Source organism: Heterodontus francisci, chromosome 34 (assembly GCF_036365525.1).
Source record: "Heterodontus francisci isolate sHetFra1 chromosome 34, sHetFra1.hap1, whole genome shotgun sequence".
Classification (NCBI taxonomy): domain Eukaryota; kingdom Metazoa; phylum Chordata; class Chondrichthyes; order Heterodontiformes; family Heterodontidae; genus Heterodontus; species Heterodontus francisci.
Genome location: NC_090404.1, coordinates 42,903,729 through 42,922,919, shown reverse-complemented (window position 1 = coordinate 42,922,919; position 19,191 = coordinate 42,903,729). Strand labels below are relative to the sequence as shown.

At 46.2% G+C, this 19,191-nt stretch overlaps 1 pseudogene; it reads left to right on the top strand.

Moving 5' to 3' along the window:
* LOC137348857 (zinc finger protein 271-like) overlaps positions 1-18,252 on the top strand; it is a 140,102-nt pseudogene extending 121,850 nt beyond the window's left edge.
* Positions 18,253-19,191: the final 939 nt, after the last annotated feature.

Genomic DNA, 19,191 nt, shown 5'->3' with positions numbered 1-19,191 from the left:
TTATTTCCAGCCCGCCTTTGTCTTTTTCTTACAGAATTATGGTCACTATCCCCGAAATGCTCCCCCACTGACACTTCTACCACTTGTCCAGCATCATTCCCTAGGATTAGGTCCAGTACTGCGCCTTTTCTTGTTGCACTTTCTCGGTACTGGCTCAAAAAAGTCTCCTGTATATATTTTAAGAACTCTGCCCCCTTTAAGTCTTTTACACTCAGACCATCCCAGTTGATATCAGGTAAGTTGAAATCCCCTATTATTACTCCATTATTTTTACACCTCTCTGAGATTTGCCTCCATATCTGCTCCTCTATCTCTCCCTGACTGTTTGGAGGCCTGCAGTACACTCCCAGCCAAGTGATTGCCCCCTTTTTGTTTTCAAGTTCTACTCATCTGGCCTCATTTGAAGAACCTTCTCAGATATCATCCCTCCTTCGACAGGTTTGCGTCTTCCTGCAATGAATTTGACCTAACCATCAGCCTCAAGAAAACGAACATCATGGGGCAGGACATCAGAAATGCTCCATCCATCAATATTGGCGACCACGCTCTGGAAGTGGTTCAAGAGTTCACCTACCCAGGCTCAACTATCACCAGTAACCTGTCTCTAGATGCAGAAATCAACAAGCGCATGGGTAAGGCTTCCACTGCTATGTCCAGACTGGCCAAGAGAGTGCGGGAAAATGGCGCACTGACACGGAACACAAAAGTCCGAGTGTATCAGGCCTGTGTCCTCAGTACCTTGCTCTTCGGCAGCGAGGCCTGGACAACGTATGCCAGCCAAGAGCGACGTCTCAATTCATTCCATCTTCGCTGCCTTCGGAGAATACTTGGCATCAGGTGGCAGGACTATATCTCCAACACAGAAGTCCTTGAAGCGGCCAACACCCCCAGCTTATACACACTACTGAGTCAGCGGCGCTTGAGATGGCTTGGCCATGTGAGCCGCATGGAAGATGGCAGGATCCCCAAAGACACATTGTACAGCGAGCTCGCCACTGATATCAGACCCACCGGCCGTCCATGTCTCCGCTATAAAGACGTCTGCAAACTCGACATGAAATCGTGTGACATTGATCACAAGTCGTGGGAGTCAGTTGCCAGCATTCGCCAGAGCTGGCGGGCAGCCATAAAGACAGGGCTAAATTGTGGCGAGTCGAAGAGACTTAGTAGTTGGCAGGAAAAAAGACAGAGGCGCAAGGGGAGAGCCAACTGTGCAACAGCCCCGACAAACAAATTTCTCTGCAGCACCTGTGGAAGAGCCTGTCACTCCAGAATTGGCCTTTATAGCCACTCCAGGCGCTGCTTCACAAACCACTGACCACCTCCAGGCGCGTATCCATTGTCTCTCGAGATAAGGAGGCCCAAAAGAAGAAAGAAAAGAAAGAAACTGCAGTAATTGACTCCTTGATCAACAGTGCAATGCGACCGCCTCTTTTATCCCTTCTCCTGTCACACCTGAAGATTCTATAGCCTGGAATATTGAGCTGCCAGTCCTGCCCTTCCCTCAACCATCTCTGTGATAGCAACTATATCATAATCCCATGTGCTAATCAACGCCCTCAATTCATCTGTCTTGCATTAAAATAAATGCAATCCAGCCTTGCATTTGTCACTTGTGCCTTAACAGGTCTATATTTGCTCTGCCTAACAGACTGACTCAGTTTCTCTTCGAGATTTGACTGAGCATCACCCACTCCTATACCTCCACTCTGTATCCCATTCCTCTGCCAAATGTGTTGAAACTGCCCCCAACAGCACTCGTAAACCTTCCAGCAAGGATGTTCGTCCAACTTGTACAAGTCCCACCTTTGCCAGAAACAAACCCAGTGATCCAGGAAGCTAAAGCCCTCCCTCCTGCACCATCTCTTCAGCCACGCATTCATCTGCTCTATCCTCCTATTCCTATACTCACTGGCATGTGGCACTGGAGTAATCCAGAGATTACAACCTTTGAGGTCCTGCTTTTTAATCTGCTACCTAGCTCCCTAAATTCTTGTTTCAGGTCTTCATCCGCTTTTTACCTCCGTCGTTGGGACCAATGTGTTCCACGACCTCTGACTATTCGCCCCCCCCCCCTTTCAGAATGTCTTGCAGCCATTCCGTGACGATCTTGACCCTCGCACCAGGGAGGCAACATACCATCCTGAAGTCACGTTTGTGGCCACAGAAATGCCTATCTGTATCCCTTACGATAGAATCCATTATCAGTATAGTTCTTCCAGTCCTTTTCCTCCCCTGCTGTGCAGCAGAGCCATGCGTGGTAACACAAACTTGGCTGTTGCTGCTTTCCCCTGGGAGGTCATTCCCCCCAACAGTATCCAAAGTGGTCTATCTGTTTGAGAGGGGGATGGCCACAGGGGACTCCTGCACTAACTGCCTGCGCCTACTACTCCATCTGGTGGTCACCCATCTCATTTCTGCCTGTGCAGCCATTACCTGCAGTGTGACCACCTCTCTAAAGGTGCTATCCATGACGTCCTCAGCATCGCGGATGCTCCACAGTGAATCCACCTGCAGCTCCAGCTCCATAATGCGGGTAGTCAGTAGCTGCAGCTGGATCCACTTCCTGCACACATGGTCATCAGGGACACTGGAAGCATCTCTGATTTCCCACATAGCGCAAGAGGAGCATATCACGGGGTTGAGCTTTCCTGCCATGACTTACCTTTAGATTAATTAGTTACTCCCTTTAAAAAATATTAATTACACTAGAGGATTGTTCTACTCCAAACACTACCCACGACAATCTAAATTACTCTAATTGAAGAAAAACACACTCTGAGAACTCACTTTATCACTCGAGGTCTTTTTTTAAACAAAAAACAACTTTCCCCTTATTTTTTAAAGCTAATTAAATTGACTAACAGTTGTTAATTACCCAACCAATCACAAACAAAGAACAAAGAACAGTTCAGCACAGGAACAGGCCATTCGGCCCTCCAAGCCTGCGTCAATCTTGATGCCTGCCGAAACTAACATCTTCTGCACTTCCGGGGCCCATATCGCTCTATTCCCTTCCTATTCATATATTTGTCAAGATGTCTCTTAGACGTCGCTATCGTATCTGCTTCCACCACCTCCCCTGGCAGCAAGTTCCAGGCACTCACCACCCTCTGTGTAAAGAACCTGCCTCGCACATCCCCTCTCAACTTTGCCCCTTGCACCTTCAACCTATGTTCCCTAGTAACTGACTCTTCCACCCTGAGAAAAAGCTTCTGACTATCCAATCTGTCCATGTCGTTCATAACTTTGTAAACCTCGATCATGTCGCCCCTCCACCTCCATCGTTCCAGTGAAAACAATCCGAGTTTTTCCAACCTCTCCTCATAGCTAATGCCCTCCAGACCAGGCAACATCCTGGTAAACCTCCTCTGTACCCTCTCCAAAGCCTCCACGTCCTTCTGGTAGTGTGGTGACCAGAATTGCACACAATATTCTAAGTGTGACCAAACTAAAGTTCTGTACAGCTGCAGCATGACTTGCCAATTTTTATACTCGATGCCCCGACCGATGAAGACATGCATGCCGTATGCCTACTTGACTACCTTATCCACCTGCGTTGCCACTTTGTGACCTGTGGACCTGTAAGCCCAGATCTCTCTGCCTGTCAATACTCCTAAGGGTTCTGCCATTTACAGTATACCTCCCACCTGCATTAGACCTTCCAAAATGTATTACCTCACATTTGTCCTGATTAAACACCATCTGCCATTTCTCCGCCCAAGTCTCCAACTGATCTATATCCTGCTGTTTCCTCTGATAATCCTCATCATTATCCGCAACTCCACCAACCTTTGTGTCGTCCGCAAACTTACTAATCAGACCAGCTACATTTTCCTCCAAATCATTTATATATACTACAAACAGCAAAGGTCCCAGCACTGATCCCTGCGGAACACCACTAGTCACATCCCTCCATTCAGAAAAACACCCATCCACTGTTCCCCTCTGTCTTCTGTGACTGAGCCAGTTCTGTATCCATCTTGCCAGTTCACCTCTGATCCAGTGTAACTTCACCTTTTGCACCAGTCTGCCATGCGGGACCTTGTCAAAGGCTTTACTAAAGTCCATATAGACAACATCCACTGCCCTTCCTTCATCAATCATCTTCGTCACTTCCTCAAAAAACTCAATCAAATTAGTAAGACACGATCTCCCCTTCACAAAACCATGCTGCCTCTCGCTAATAAATTCATTTGTTTCCAATGGGAGCAAATCCTGTCCCGAAGAATCCTCTCTAATAGCTTCCCTTCCACTGACGTAAGGCTCACCGGCCTATAATTTCCTGGATTATCCTTGCCACCCTTCTCAAACAAAGCAACAACATTGGCTATTCTCCAGTCCTCTGGGACCTCACCTTTAGCCAATGAGGATGCAAAGAGTTCTGTCAAGGTCCCAGCAATTTCTTCCCTTGCCTCCCTCAGTATTCTAGGGTAGATCCCATCAGGCCCTGGGGACTTATCCACCTTAATGCTTTGCAAGACACCCAACACCTCCTCCTTTTTAATAATGAGATGACTGAGACTATCTGCACTCCCTTCCCTGTGCTCATCATCCACCAATTCCTTCTCCTTGGTGAATACTGATGCAAAGTACTCATTTAGCACCTCGCCCATTTCCTCTGGCTCCACGCATAGATTCCCATCTCTGTCCTTGAGTGGGCCAACCCTTTGCCTGGTTACCCTCTTGCTCTTTATATATGCATAAAAAGCCTTGGGATTTTCCTTAATCCTGTTTGCCAATGACTTTTCATGACCCATTTTCGCCCTCCTAACTCCTTGCTTAAGTTCCTTTCTACTATCTTTATATTCCTCAAGTGCTTCGTCTGTTCCTAGCCTTCCAGCCCTTACAAATGCTTCCTTGTTCTTTTTGACTGGGCTCACAATTTCCCGTGTTATCCAAGCTTCCCGAAACTTGCCAAACTTGTCTTTCTTCCTCACAGGAACATGCTGGTCCTGGATTCTAATCAGCTGACGTTTGAAAGACTCCCACATGTCAGATGTTGATTTACCCTCAAACAGCCGCCCCCAAACTAAATTCGTCAGTTCCTGCCTAACATTGTTATAATTAGCCTTCCCCCAATTTAACACCTTCACCCGAGGACTACTCTTATCTTTATCCACAAGTACCTTAAAACTTATGGAATTATGGTCACTGCTCCCGAAATGCTCCCCCACTGAAACTTCAACCACCTGGCCGGGCTCATTCCCCAATGCCAGATCCAGAATGGCCCCATTCCTAGTTGGACTATCTACATACTGTTTCAAGAAGCCCTCCTGGATGCTCCTCACAAATTCGGCCCCATCCAAGCCCCTAGCACTAAGTGAGTCCCAGTCAATATTGGGGAAGTTAAAATCACCCACCCCTACAACCCTGTTACCTTTACATCTTTCCAAAATCTGTCTACATATCTGCTCCTCTACCTCCCCTGGCTGTTGGGAGGCCTGCAGTAAACCCCCAACATTGTGACTGCACCCTTCCTGTTCCTGAGCTCCACCCATATTGCCTCACTGTCTGATCCCTCTGAGGTGTCCTCCCGCAGTACAGCTGTGATATTCTCCTTGACCAGTAATGCAACTCCCCCACCCCTTTTACATCCCCCTCTATCCCACCTGAAGCTTCTAAAGCCTGGAACATTTAGCTGCCAATCCTACCCTTCCCTCAACCAAGTCTCTGTAATAGCAACAACATCATCTTTCCAAGTACTAATCCAAGCTCTAAGTTCATCTGCCTTACCTGTTATACTTCTCGCATTGAAACAAATGCACTTCAGACCACCAGTCCCGCTGTGCTCAGCAACATCTCCCTGCCTGCTCTTCCTCTTCGTCCCACTGGCCTTATTTACTATGTCTTCCTCATTTACTTCACTAGCTGTCCGACTGCTCTGGTTCCCACCTCCCTGCCACACTAGTTTAAACCCTCCCGAATGACACTAGCAAACCTTGCAGCCAGGATATTAGTGCCCTTCCAGTTTAGATGCAACCCGTCCTTCTTGTACAGGTCCCATCTTTCCCTGAAGAGAGCCCAATGGTCCAGATATCTGAAACCCTCCCTTCTACACCAGCTGCTCAGCCACGTGTTTAGCTGCACTATCTTCCAATTTCTAGCCTCACTGGCACGTGGCACAGGGAGTAATCCAGAGATTACAACCCTAGAGGTCCTGTTTTTTAACTTAATATTTAACTCCCTAAACTCCCCCTGCAGGACCTCATCACTCTTCCTGCCTATGTCATTGGTACCGATGTGTAACACAACCTCTGGCTGTTCACCCTCCCCCTTCAGAATGCCCTCTGTCCGTTCAGAGACATCCTTGACCCTGGCACCAGGGAGGCAACATACCTTCCTGGAGTCTCTTTCACGTCCACAGAAGCGCCTATCTGTGCCCCTGACTTTAGAGTCCCCTATAACTATTACTCTTCTGCACTTTGTCCCTCCTTGCTGAACAACAGTGCCAACCGTGGTGCCACTGCTCTGGCTGCTGCTGTTTTCCCCTGATAGGTCACCCCCCCCCCCCCCCAACAGTATCCAAAACGGTATACTTGTTCGAGAGGGGGATAGCCACAGGGGATTCCTGCACTGACTGCCTGCCCCTTCTCGCGGTCACCCATCTATCTGCCTGCACTTTGGGTGTAACCACTTCTCTCAAACTCCCGTCTGTGACGCTTTCCGTCACCTTGAAAATTTCCCGTGATATCACTAAGTCCTTTTTTTCCCTCTTTCGAGTCTCAGCGCACGCCGAGAGAGACAGGGAGCCTGTCGCCGCTCTGGATCAGCTTCCTCACAGGTCCACCAGTCGTCGCTCCGCTACCAGATAAGTAAGGGCGTTGAGCCCCGCTCTTTATTTATAGCCTGCCATGTTTTATGTTTTCTATTTTCTATTGCACAGGATGTTCACTGCAGAGGCTGCAGCAGCCCTGCAATTGCTCCAGCTATTAGGTAATAAACTTGCTACTACTAGCGGCACAGTGGTTAGCACCACAGCCTCACAGCTCCAGCGATTCTGGGTTCTCCCTGTGACCGCGTGGGTTTCTGCTGGGTGCTCCGGTTTCCTCCCAAAGCCAAAGATTTGCAGGTTGATAGGTAAATTGGCGATTGTCAATTGCCCCGAGTGTAGGTAGGTGGTGGGGGAATTGAGGGGATGTGGTAGGAATATGGGATTAATGTAGGATTAATATAAATGGCTGGTTGATGGTCGGCACAGACTCGGTGGGCCGAAGGGCCTGTTTCAGTGCTGTATCTCTAAATAAATAAATAATAAACCTCAATACTTAAAAATAAAAGACGGCTCACTGGCTCCTCACTTCCCTTCTATTGGTGTCAGTTAAATCTCAGGAAGCTGCCCCTTATTCTGATGAAAACTGGAATGTTTAATTTCCAGCTCCTTGGACAAACTTCCTAATTTTGGAGAAAGGGAAACAAAGTTACAAAACTTACCAGCCAATCAACTCACAGGCTTCCTGACTCGGTGGAAACGGGAGAAGAAACTGGGAAATGGCGGCTCGGAGACTGAAGTCGCTGCACCATCACTTTAATGCGGCCCCTCCCTTCCCCCGGGGTTCTCGCCGCACGTCCGCCGAACCCGGCGGCTCTGATTCAGGGCCTGAGAGCCGTTGAAACTCGGTGTGACCGAGGCTGCGCTCAGCTTCCGGGAGAGGCACCGCGCATGCTCCGCGGAGACAGGCGGACTCCGTGGGGCGGAGCCTTCTGACGCCTGCGTGTTGCTGTTCTTGGGGTGGAGATAGGCCGATTTTCTGCGCGCGGTGCATTCTGGGCAGTATAGGCTGCCATTTACCAGTCGGAGAATGGACGTGTAGTTCATGGTTCATACTCAGAAAAATAAAATGGTATAAAGCAGCAAACATATATTAATGGCGCGTTTGCTGGCAACGTAACCAAATAGGTGCTGCATCACTGGTACATGCGCAAATGCAACCTCATCGACTGAAACGCAACTGTGCCTCAAGCAGCTGCCAGGAGTAAAGATGGCGCTGCTGAAATTGACACAAAACACGACTTAAATCCAAACCGCCTCAATGGTCGCATCCAGGTCCCTGCTCCCTCCCGTGATCGCCGCTTCAATCACCGCATTCAGTTTCATGTTCAATCACAGCTTATCTTCCCCGCTCCCTCCGATGCCCTTTGATTCGTCATTTTCAATGACAATGCGCAGTGCCGAACTGCTTTTCGCGGAAGCGCAATGCCAAGCAGTGTGAGTGATGGCGGCGGACAAGGTCCTTGTGAGTTGAATCACACACTGTACCCCCTTTTCCTCCGAGGATGTTTCACTGGAGTTGTGTTGCTGAGTGTTTCGAAACTCTGTCTGCTAGAGCTGGAGGAGATTATAGAGATAGTGAGGCGTGAGGGTATGGAGAGATTTGAAAGCAAGGATGAGGATTTTAAAATTGAGGTGCTATTTAACTGGGAGCCTGTGTCGGCCAGTGAGCACAGTGGTGATGGGTGAACAGGACTTGGTTCGAGTAAGGACACAGGCAGCAGAGTTTTGGATGATCTAAAGTTTATGGAGGGTAGAATGTGTGATGCTGACCAGGAATGTGTTAGAATAGTCAATTTGAGAGGTAACAAATACATGAATGTAAGTTTCAGTGGCAGATGAGCTGAGACAGTGGCGAAGTCTGGCGATGTTACTGAGGTGGAACTAGGCAGTCTGAGTGATGGTGCTGATATGCAGTTGGAAGCGCCTCTTGGGATCAGATATGATACTAAGGTTATGAATGGTCTGGTTTAGCCTGAGACAGTTGCCAGGGAGAAGGATAAAGTTGGTGCCGAGGGAGTGAAGTTCGTGGCAGGAAGTGAAGACTTCCCAATCTTTAATTGGAAGAAATTTCTGTTCATCCAATACTGGATGTCAGACAGTCAGGATGGTGTGTGACTTGGAGGGGAACTTTGAGGTGATGGTGTTCACATACACCTGCTACCCTGGTCCTTCTAGATGATGGAAGTTGAGGGTTTGGGAGGTTATGGTCAAAGTTCTGGTCCAATTGTACATACATAAAATCACCCTCTTCTCCTCCCTCCCTCCCTTTTCTCTCCTCTCCCTCCTTCCTCCTATAGAGGGCAGAGTCTTGTGTAGGACCAGACTAGTTGGCAGGTCCCCTTCCCTGAAGGACATTATTGAACCAAATGGGGTTGTCCATCAATCCAGCAGCTTTCATGGTCACTTTTTCCTATTGCCAGTCCCATGAATTACCAGATTCATTCAGCTCCATTTCACAACCTGTCTTTGTGTTTTTGTGGCTTCTCTCACAGACATTTTTTCCATTTTCAAGCAATTTCACAGGGTTTTAGAAGAGGAGGATTTGCAGTTGTGAAATGCAAAGCAAACATTTTATCGGGTTCTGAAGGAGTTGCCCAATTTATTGTAACCCAAATATCACTGGATTTTGAACATGGAAGGAAAAAGCACTGATCACAGTGGGGAGAAACTGTGCACGTGTTCTGTGTGAGGAAGAGGTTTCAGCCGATCATCGGGCCTGTTGAAACACAAGTGCAGTCACACTGGGAAGAAACCATGTAAATATGGGAACTGTGGAAAGGATTGAATCATCCATTTGAGCTGGAAACCCATCCATGCAGTCACACTCTGGAGAGGCTGTTCACCTGCTCTGAGTGTGGGAAGGGATTCACTCAGTCATCCTACCTGCTGAAACACCAGCGAGTTCATACTGGGGAGAGACCTTTGAAATGTCCAGATTGTGGGAATTGCTACAAATGTTCTACTGAACTGATGTCCCATCAACGTGTTCACATTGAGGAGAGACCGTTTAGGTGTTCTTATTAAAGGGCTGGGTTCAAGCAATCATCTGAACTCACTGTACACCAGCGCAGTCACACTGCAGAGAGACCGTTCATCTGCTCTGTGTGTGGGAAAGGATTCATTCCTTCATCCCACCTGCTCAGACACCAGCGAGTTCACAATGGGGAGAGGCCATTCACCTGTTCAGAACACAGTAGGGGATTCACTACTTCATCCCATCTTCTGACACACCAACGAGCTCTCACTCGAGAGAGGGCATTCTCCTGCTCTGAGTGTGGGAAGGGTTTCACAACTTCATCCAACCGGCTGACACACCAGCGAGTTCACACTGGGGAGAGGCCATTCACCTGCTCAGAGTGTAGGAAGGGATTCACTACTCCATCCCATCTTGTGACAACACCAACGAGTTCACACTGGTGAGAGGCCAGAGTGTGAGAAGAGATTCACTGTTTCATCCAACCTGCTGACACACCAGCGAGTTCACAAGTAACTCAGGGCTGAGAAATGTCCATGAAACAGCAGATTTCCAACATTGGGATTTTGGAAATCCAACAATAGGTTCTCCCTTTCCGACCGTGACCGGCTTTGACAAAAATTAAAGCAATCAGTTCTGATGTTCTTTTTTAAAAGTTGACCAAATACAAAACTGCTCGGTGGTCTTTTTACCTGTTTTTAAGTTGTGTTTATTGTTTAGACTCGGTGGAAAGGAACTTGAAGCAGGATAGTAAGTGGGTGGATGTGCATACTCCTCCACAACTTCTGTGTGTTAGTGTTCTGTAAATTTCCAAAAAGGACACAGACCAATTCCCAATGTTTGTTTTTGCCTTCATGGGATATCTTAGCAGAGACCACCGGAGAACTGACACAGCTCATTTGACATGGCTTAAAATTAATGGTGCAGGATCAGTAGCTGGCAAGTCGCTGGTCTGCAGCAAAAACATTGGTCTGTCAATAGGCATTTGAAACTTGGTTCCATTTACATTTGAACATTTTGAAGACAGAGGTAGATAGATTCTTGATAAGCAAGGAGGTGGAAGGTTATCGGGGGTAGGTGGAAATGTGGAGTAATCAGTTCAGACATGAACTTATTGAATGACAGAGCAGGCTTGAAGGGCTGAGTGGCCGACTCCTGCTCCTAATTTGTATGTTTAGACACACACTGCTGTGCACATACAAAGTAATTTCTGAAAACACTGTACAAACTGGTTACTGAATGTGAATATCCTGCAGTGAGCATGAGTTGTCTAAACTTCATATGTCCTGTGCATTGCAGCAACTGAAGTGATCTGGAATTTCCACTTATCGGTTTGCTCAGGTGTGTGGCTGAATTCCATTCATTGTTCATCTCCATTTTCACTGTCTACTGCCCCAGTCACACTGTAAACCTGGAGTCTGTGTGAAGCTGTCTTTTACACCATAGTGCTGGAAGATAAGGAGTATAAATCTGGCCATCTTTTTTTAACGTGTGGTTTGACATTGCTTAAGATTATCTGGAAAAGCTGTCGTGCACCTGGTTTTGCTATCTGCTTCGTTCAGGTGATTATCTCAGCACAAAGTAAGAAAAAGGACCCCACTTATCGTCAAGTTTTGGATTGTCAACATTTGTTAAATGTTTAGTTTTTATTAATTTATATACCTACTGATTTTTGCACATCACTTGCCAAGGTGCAGAATGTGCAGTCTAGTATGCTTCTAAATGTTGCTTTCCAGTGAATTTGACACATCTTCACAGAACACCTTTTACATGAAAAATCTATAAATAGGCAGAAGCAGGACATTGAGAACATGAAGCTCTGTAAAACCCAATTATCAGCTGTCAGGTAAGTCTCATGAAATTGTATTCTGAGTACAGTGTAATTTTATTCATTACATATGCAAAATTGTACAAAATTACCATGACACAACTAGTTTGCTTCATTAAAAGTGCTAAAATTACATAATTCCTTGTCAGAAAAAAATTCTGACTTTTTGTCTTCAGCCACTAATTTTCAGACTTTTTGATCTTTGGCCACTCACCCTTGCATTTGTTTCTTGTTTTTGTGAAATACTCTCCTTATTATTGCTCAACTGCTGGATAACTCTGATTACATTTATATGCGCTTTTTAAAATTCATGCATGGAGTGTGGGCGTCGCTGGCTCGGCCAGCATTTATTGCCCATCCCTAATTGCCTTTGAGAAGGTGGTGGTGAGCTGCCTTCTTGAACCGCTGCAGTCTATGTGAGGTAGGTACACCCACAGTGCTGTTAGGAAGGAAGTTTCAGGATTTTGACCCAGCGACAGTGAAGGAATGGCGATATAGTTCCAAGTCAGGATGGTGTGTGACTTGGAGGGGAACTTGCAGGTAGTGGTGTTCCCATGCATTTGCTGCCTTTGTCCTTCTAGATGGTAGGGGTTGTGGGTTTGGAAGGTGCTGTCTAAGGAGCCTTGGTGTGTTGCTGCAGTGCATCTTGTAGATGGTACGCTTTATGCATGTCCATGATGTGTCTCCTCAGATTTAACTCAAATGCGATTTGTAACCAATAAATGATGTTTCGGGCATGAATTGTAGTCTGGTTTCTTGGTGATTTGTCAAGAAAGATTTAATTCATTCACTCAGCAGCTCGAGAGGAACCAGACTGAGGTTTAATGAACATAAGAAATAGGAGCTGGAGGAGGCCATTTGGCCCTTCGTGCTGCTGTGCCACTCACCCAGATCAAACACTGGAATAAAAATCCTCCTCCTGGGGCAATTGGATGAGTCCAGGTCTGATAACAGTGTCTGATTCCTGGTCTGATGCTACTGTAGGTAATGCACAAGTGGTGAACCTATTAGTTCCTGTTAGTATCATGTTGCGTGCCCCTGTCTACCATGTGAGAAACTGGGGTTATATTCTGTGATGGGGTGATTGTATATTTTTAAGACATCAAAATGTTATATGGTATAGTTTCATCTTAAAATACCACACAAAAAATTAGAAGAGGGCATGTTCTCTTTGAGAACTTTCTTGAGTGGAGACAGTTTTATCACCAGGTGCCCTCACACGACACAGTGGTAGATAATTGTGGTCTCCTCTAGACTGAGGAGGCTAAATACAGACTGTGTGACCGCTTTGTGGAACACCTCCCTTCAGTCCGCAAGCATGGCCCTGTGCTTCCTGTTTCTTCTCATTTTAATTCTCTACCTTGCTCTCAGTCTGACCTATGTACGAACATATGAACACATGATCTAAGAGCAGGAGTTGGCAATTCAGACCTTCAAGCCTGCTCCACCATTCTACAAGATCATGACTGATCTGTTTGTGGATTCAGCTCCGCTTTCCTGCCGACCCCCGATATCCTTTGACTCCCTTGTTTGTCAAGACTCTGTCTACCTCTGCCTTAAAAACATTCAATGACCCTACCTCCACCGAGTTCGGGGAAGAGAGTTCCACAGACGCACGACTCTCTGAGAGAAATAAATTTCTCACGTCACTCTGTCTTAAATGGGAGAGCCTTTAATTTTAAACTGTTCCCCAGTTTTCGCCTTCCCCAGAAGGGGAAACGTCCTTTCACCATCCACCCTGTCAAGTCCCCTCAGGATCTTATATATTTCAATGAGATCAACTCTCATCCTTCGAAACTCCAATGAATACAGAACCAAACTGTTCACCTTTTCCTCAAAAGATAACCCTTTCTCCCAGGAATCAGTCGAATGAACCTTCTCTGAACTGCTTCCAATGCAACTATATCCTTTCAGTAAGAAGACCAACACTGTACAGAATATTCCAGATTTGGTCTCACCAATGCCCTGTACAACTGTAGCAAAACATTTTTTATATTCCATTCCCCTTGTAATAAATTACAGCATTGCATAATGGCTGTATCTGGGGGAAACAAGATGCACTTTCCTTGGTAACGTCTGAGGCTGGCTTGTTCTCCCTCTCTGTATGGCTGTATCCAACAGCAACCAGAATGCACCTTCTCGAACTCCTGAGGCTTGCTTGTTCTCAAAGCAGTACTGATCATTTGCTGCCTTAAGGAGAGACATGTTCCTGTGAAAATGAGGGATAGAAATGGCAAGATTAGGGAACCATGGATGACAGGTGAAATTGTGAGACTAGCTAAGAGGAAAAAGGAAGCACACATAAGGTCTAGACGGCTGAAGAAAGACGAAGCTTTGAAAGAATATCGGGAATGTAGGACCAATCTGAAATGAGGAATTAAGAGGGCTAAAAGGGGTCATGAAATATCTTTAGCAAACAGGGTTAAGGAAAATCCCAAAGCCTTCTATTCATATATAAGGAGCAAGAGGGTAACTCGAGAAAGGATTGTCCCACTCAAGGACAAAGGAGGAAAGTTATGCGTGGACTCAGAGAAAATGGGTGAGATTCTAAACGAGTACTTTGCATCGGTATTCACCGAGGAGAGGGACATGACGGATGTTGAGGTTAGGAACAGATGTTTGATTACTCTAGGTCAAGTCGGCAGAAGGAGGGAGGAAGTGTTGGGTATTCTAAAAGGCATTAAGGTGGACAAGTCCCTAGGTCCGGATGGGATCTATCCCAGGTTACTGAGGGAAGTGAGAGAGGAAATAGCTGGGGCCTTAACAGATATCTTTGCAGCATCCTTAAACACGGGTGAGATCCCGGAGGACTGAAGAATTGCTAATGTTTCCCCTTGTTTAGGAAGGGTAGCAGGGATAATCCAGGTAATTAGAGACCGTTCAGCCTGACGTCAGTGGTAGGGAAGCTGCTGGAGAAGATACTGAGGGATAGGATCTATTCCCATTTGGAAGAAAATGGGCTTATCAGTGATAGGCAACATGGTTTTGTGCAGGGAAGGTCATGTCTTACCAACTTAATAGAATTCTTTGAGGAAGTGACAAAGTTGATTGATGAGGGAAGGGCTGTAGATGTCATATACATGGACTTCAGTAAGGCGTTTGATAAGGTTCCCCATGGTAGCCTGATGGAGAAAGTGAAGGCGCATGGGGTCCAAGGTGTACTGGCTAGATGGATAAAGAACTGGCTGGGCAACAGGAGACAGAGAGTAGCAGTGGAAGGGAGTTTCTCAAAATGGAGACGTGTGACCAGTATTGTTCCACAGGGATCTGTGCTGGGACCACTGTTGTTTGTGATATACATAAATGATTTGGAGGAAAGTATAGGTGGTCTGATTAGCAAGTTTGCAGACGACACTAAGATTGTTGGAGTAGCAGATAGTGAAGGGGACTGTCAGAGAATACAGCAGAATATAGATAGATTGGAGAGTTGGGCAGAGAAATGGCAGATGGAGTTCAATCAGGGCAAATGCGAGGTGATGCATTTTGGAAGATCCAAATCAAGAGTGAACTATACAGTAAATGGAAAAGTCCTGGGGAAAATTGATATACAGAGAGATTTGGGTGTTCAGGTCCATTGTTCCCTGAAGGTGGCAACGCAGGTCAATAGAGTGGTCAAGAAGCCATACGGCATGCTTTCCTTCATCGGACGGGGTATTGGGTACAAGAGTTGGCAGGTCATGTTACAGTTGTATAGGACTTTGGTTCGGCCACATTTGGAATACTGCGTGCAGTTCTGGTCGCCACATTACCAAAAGGATGTGGATGCTTTGGAGAGGGTGCAGAGGAGGTTCACCAGGATATTGCCTGGTATGGAGGGCGCTAGCTATGAAGAGAGGTTGAGTAGATTAGGATTATTTTCATTAGAAAGACGGAGGTTGAGGGGGGATCTGATTGAGGTGTACAAAATCATGAGAGGTATAGACAGGGTGAATAGCAAGAAGCTTTTTCCCAGAGTGGGGGATTCAATTACTCGGGGACACGAGTTCAAAGTGAAAAGGGAAACGTTTAGGGGGGATATGCGTGGAAAGTTCTTTATGCAGAGGGTGGTGGGTGCCTGGAACGCGTTGCCAGCGGAGGTGGTAGATGCGGGCACGATAGCGTCTTTTAAGATGTATCTAGACAGATACATGAACGGGCAGGAAGTACAGAGATACAGACCCTTAGAAAATAGGTGACATGTTTAGATAGAGGATCTGGATCGGCGCAGGCTTGGAGGGCTGAAGGGCCTGTTCCTGTGCTGTAATTTTCTTTGTTCTTTGTTCTTAAAGACACACTGCACACATCCACCCCCCGCGACCCAAAAAAAAATAAGTAGGATCATAACATCTCCACCCCTGGTGGAATGAAATACCATTCCGATAATGCGTTTCATTACAATGTAAAAAATGAAATTGCAAAAACAAATGATAACACATTTTCGTCCACATTTACAGATATACACTTCTCAAGAATATTGGAACGACAGCAATAAGTTCCACCAGAACATTTTCAGTTTCAATTTTTCAAAGATTGTCCCAATTAACCCATTTCAAATTTCCAAGCATAGTCTTCCAGCTGTTTCGTGCTTTCCTTCCAAGTGTCCTATTGTCCATCACTTCAGCCAGGTGCACTGCAGAGCTCGGAGCACTGACCACTACTGGGTTCACTATTCTCTGAGAAGTTTCTCGAGTACCCCTTAACCTATGTGGCATCACGTGACACTGGAAAAACCCAGTCCTGGGTAACAGAAGCTGATCTTGTCTTACCCTGGGGTGTCAAAGGAATTTGACAGTATCCCTCCAACACATCTGTCTCTTTACGACATATGGTGTTGCCCACTCTGTCCATGCAGTCCTTTAAATGAGAATTTGGGTAGGAGTCTGCCTTCTTTACACCGTATAATAAAAGCAAAATACTGCGGATGCTGGAAATCTGAAATAAAAACAAGAAATGCTGGAAGCACTCAGCAGGTCTGGCAGCATCTGTGAAAAAAGAAACAGACGTTTTGGGTCAGTGACCCTTCTTCAGAACTCGGATGAGACGAAAGATGAAATGAAACTGCGCAGTAGAACAGCTTTGAGATAAGGTGAGGCGGTGCTGCTGGAGAGAGAGGTCCAGTGTGTGCATGTGGCGGCGCATAGCACTGAGTGTGGATCTCAGGATGTGGCGAGAGTAGCAGTGCGAGGAACGTTGTATTTCTCGGAGATACCTGTGATTCTGGGTGGATTCAAAGCATGATGGGTGAAACTGCAGTTGGAATCCACGTGGAATAAGATGGAGCCAGAGACAGTCACTGAGGAAGGAGATGTGGCTGTGTAAACGAGTTTTGGTAGACACCTTATCAAACACCAGGAGGGAAATAGAAAGCAATGAAGGTGAACAAGGTAAAAGAGACAAACGAAAATCCCGTCGGAGAGAAGAGCACAACTTCTTCAAGGTAGGCATTCCTGGAAGAGAAGTGGCAGTGAATTAAACACTAAAATAAAAGCAAAACACTGCGGATGCTGGAAATCTGAAATAAAAATAGGAAATGCTGGAACCACTCAGCAGGTCTGGCAGCATCTGTGAAAAGAGAAGCAGAGTTAACGTTTCGGGTCAGTGACCCTTCTTTGGAACTTCGGAGAATTTCCTAGGCCTGCCTTTGCCTCATCCTCACAATACATTTCCTTGTCAACAGTCCCGTTTAACTGAAATACCTGTATTGGCTTATCCTCCTCCCTGTGGTAATGTTGTTCGAGCATATTAATGTGACACAACCAGTTCTCCCGGTGATCAGGGGTGTCAATAAAGTAACCTACCTTATCCAATCTTTTGATCAATCTATATGGGCCAGTGAACCGTGCTTTTAATGGTTGTCCCTGTAATGTAACCACTAAACTAATCAAACAACTTCCCTTCCTGGCTCTCGTGCTAACTGACATTGTAAACAGTTTCCTTTCCTCAGTTACTTCCTGCTCCCTTTTAAAACTGTCATTATCACCCACCTCCTCAAAACCTCCACCCTCAACCTCTCTGTCCTTGTAAACTACCACCTCATCTTCACCCTCTCATTCCTTTCCAAAGTCACTGAATGTCTTTATGCCCCCAATCCGTGTCCACCTTTCCCAGAATTCCATGTTTGAACCTTTCCAATCAGGTTTCCATCACACAGAACTGAAACAGCTCGAATCCATGTCACAAAGGACATTCTCTGTGCATGTGGGGCACCATCAAACATCTTAACCTCCCAGTCGACCACACCATCCTCCAACGCCTCTCCTCCACTGTTCAGCTGAATGGGACTGACCTCCCTTGGCGCCATTCAGATCTATCCAATCATAGCCAAAGAATCTCCAGCAATGGTTTCTCTTCTCACCCCATTAACTTTCAAGGTTCCCAAGAATCTATTGATGGCCGCCTCTATCCCCCATTTATCAGCTGCCACTCAGTGACATCATCCAAAGACATGACATCAGGTTCCACATGTGTGCTGATGTCACATATCTCTACATCACCACCACCTCTCTTGACTCCTCCAGTGTTTCTGTGTTGTCAGCCTGCTTGTCTATTCTAATGCTCTTCTGATTGACCCCCACCCCCACCCTGCATAAACTGCAGCTCATTCAAACTCTGCTGCTGTTTACTCCAAGCATCACAAATTTCCACTCATTCATCATTACTGAGCTCACTGATCTACAATGGCTTCAGGTCCTCTAATGTCTCCATTTTAAAATTCTCATTGTAAATCTCTTCAAGGCCTCACCCCTCCCTATATCTGTAATCTCCTCCAGCCGGTCAACCCTCAGAGAACTCTGCATTCCTCCAACTCTGGCCTCTTACACATCCCTCACTGTCTTTCTGTCCCATTGCCTGTGCCTTCAGTCACCGGCCCGAAGCTCTGGAATTTCGTCCTCACACCTTTCTGCCAGTCCACATCTCTCCTCCTTTAAGACCCTACTAAAAACCTACGTTTTTGACCAAGCTTTTAGTCAGTCATTCTAATTACCCTTCTTTGGCTCAGTGTCAATTTTTGTCTGATTTTTCCATTTATGTTCTGAGATGCACCTTCAGACACTCTCCTACTTTAAAGATACAGTGTAAATGAAAGGCATTTTTCAATCCCATTGTAACAGACTGGGGAAGCCAGTATTAAAATAATATTTGGGTATAATGAAGTAAAGTCATAGATCGGCCATGATCTCATTGAATAGCAGAACAGACTCGAGAGGCTAAAAGGCCGATTCCTGTTTCTATGTCCCGAATAGACTTGGACTGAAACACAACTGATGAATGGAAAGTCATGGGAGAACTGGGGAGAAGGCACTGCAACTGGAAACAAGCAGGTGAGCAGAGTTAGAGAGTGGGGTAAGTCTGGGGAGAATGTACATATAGAACTGGAGCAGGCCATTCAGCCCCTCAAACCCGCTGCACATTTCAGTTAGATCCTGCCTCATCAATTAGTCTCCACTTATCTTGAAGAAATTAATATTTCTTGAAGATATATCCAAATATTAAACTTCAGCCCAGTTACTGGGATAATCAACATCAGCAAAAACAAACCCCAACTATCAGAATGAAAATGGTTCAGTCCTGGATGTGATTAACAGCAGCAATAACAGCAGAATCCAAACCCTGCAGTCACTTGTGAACCTCAGC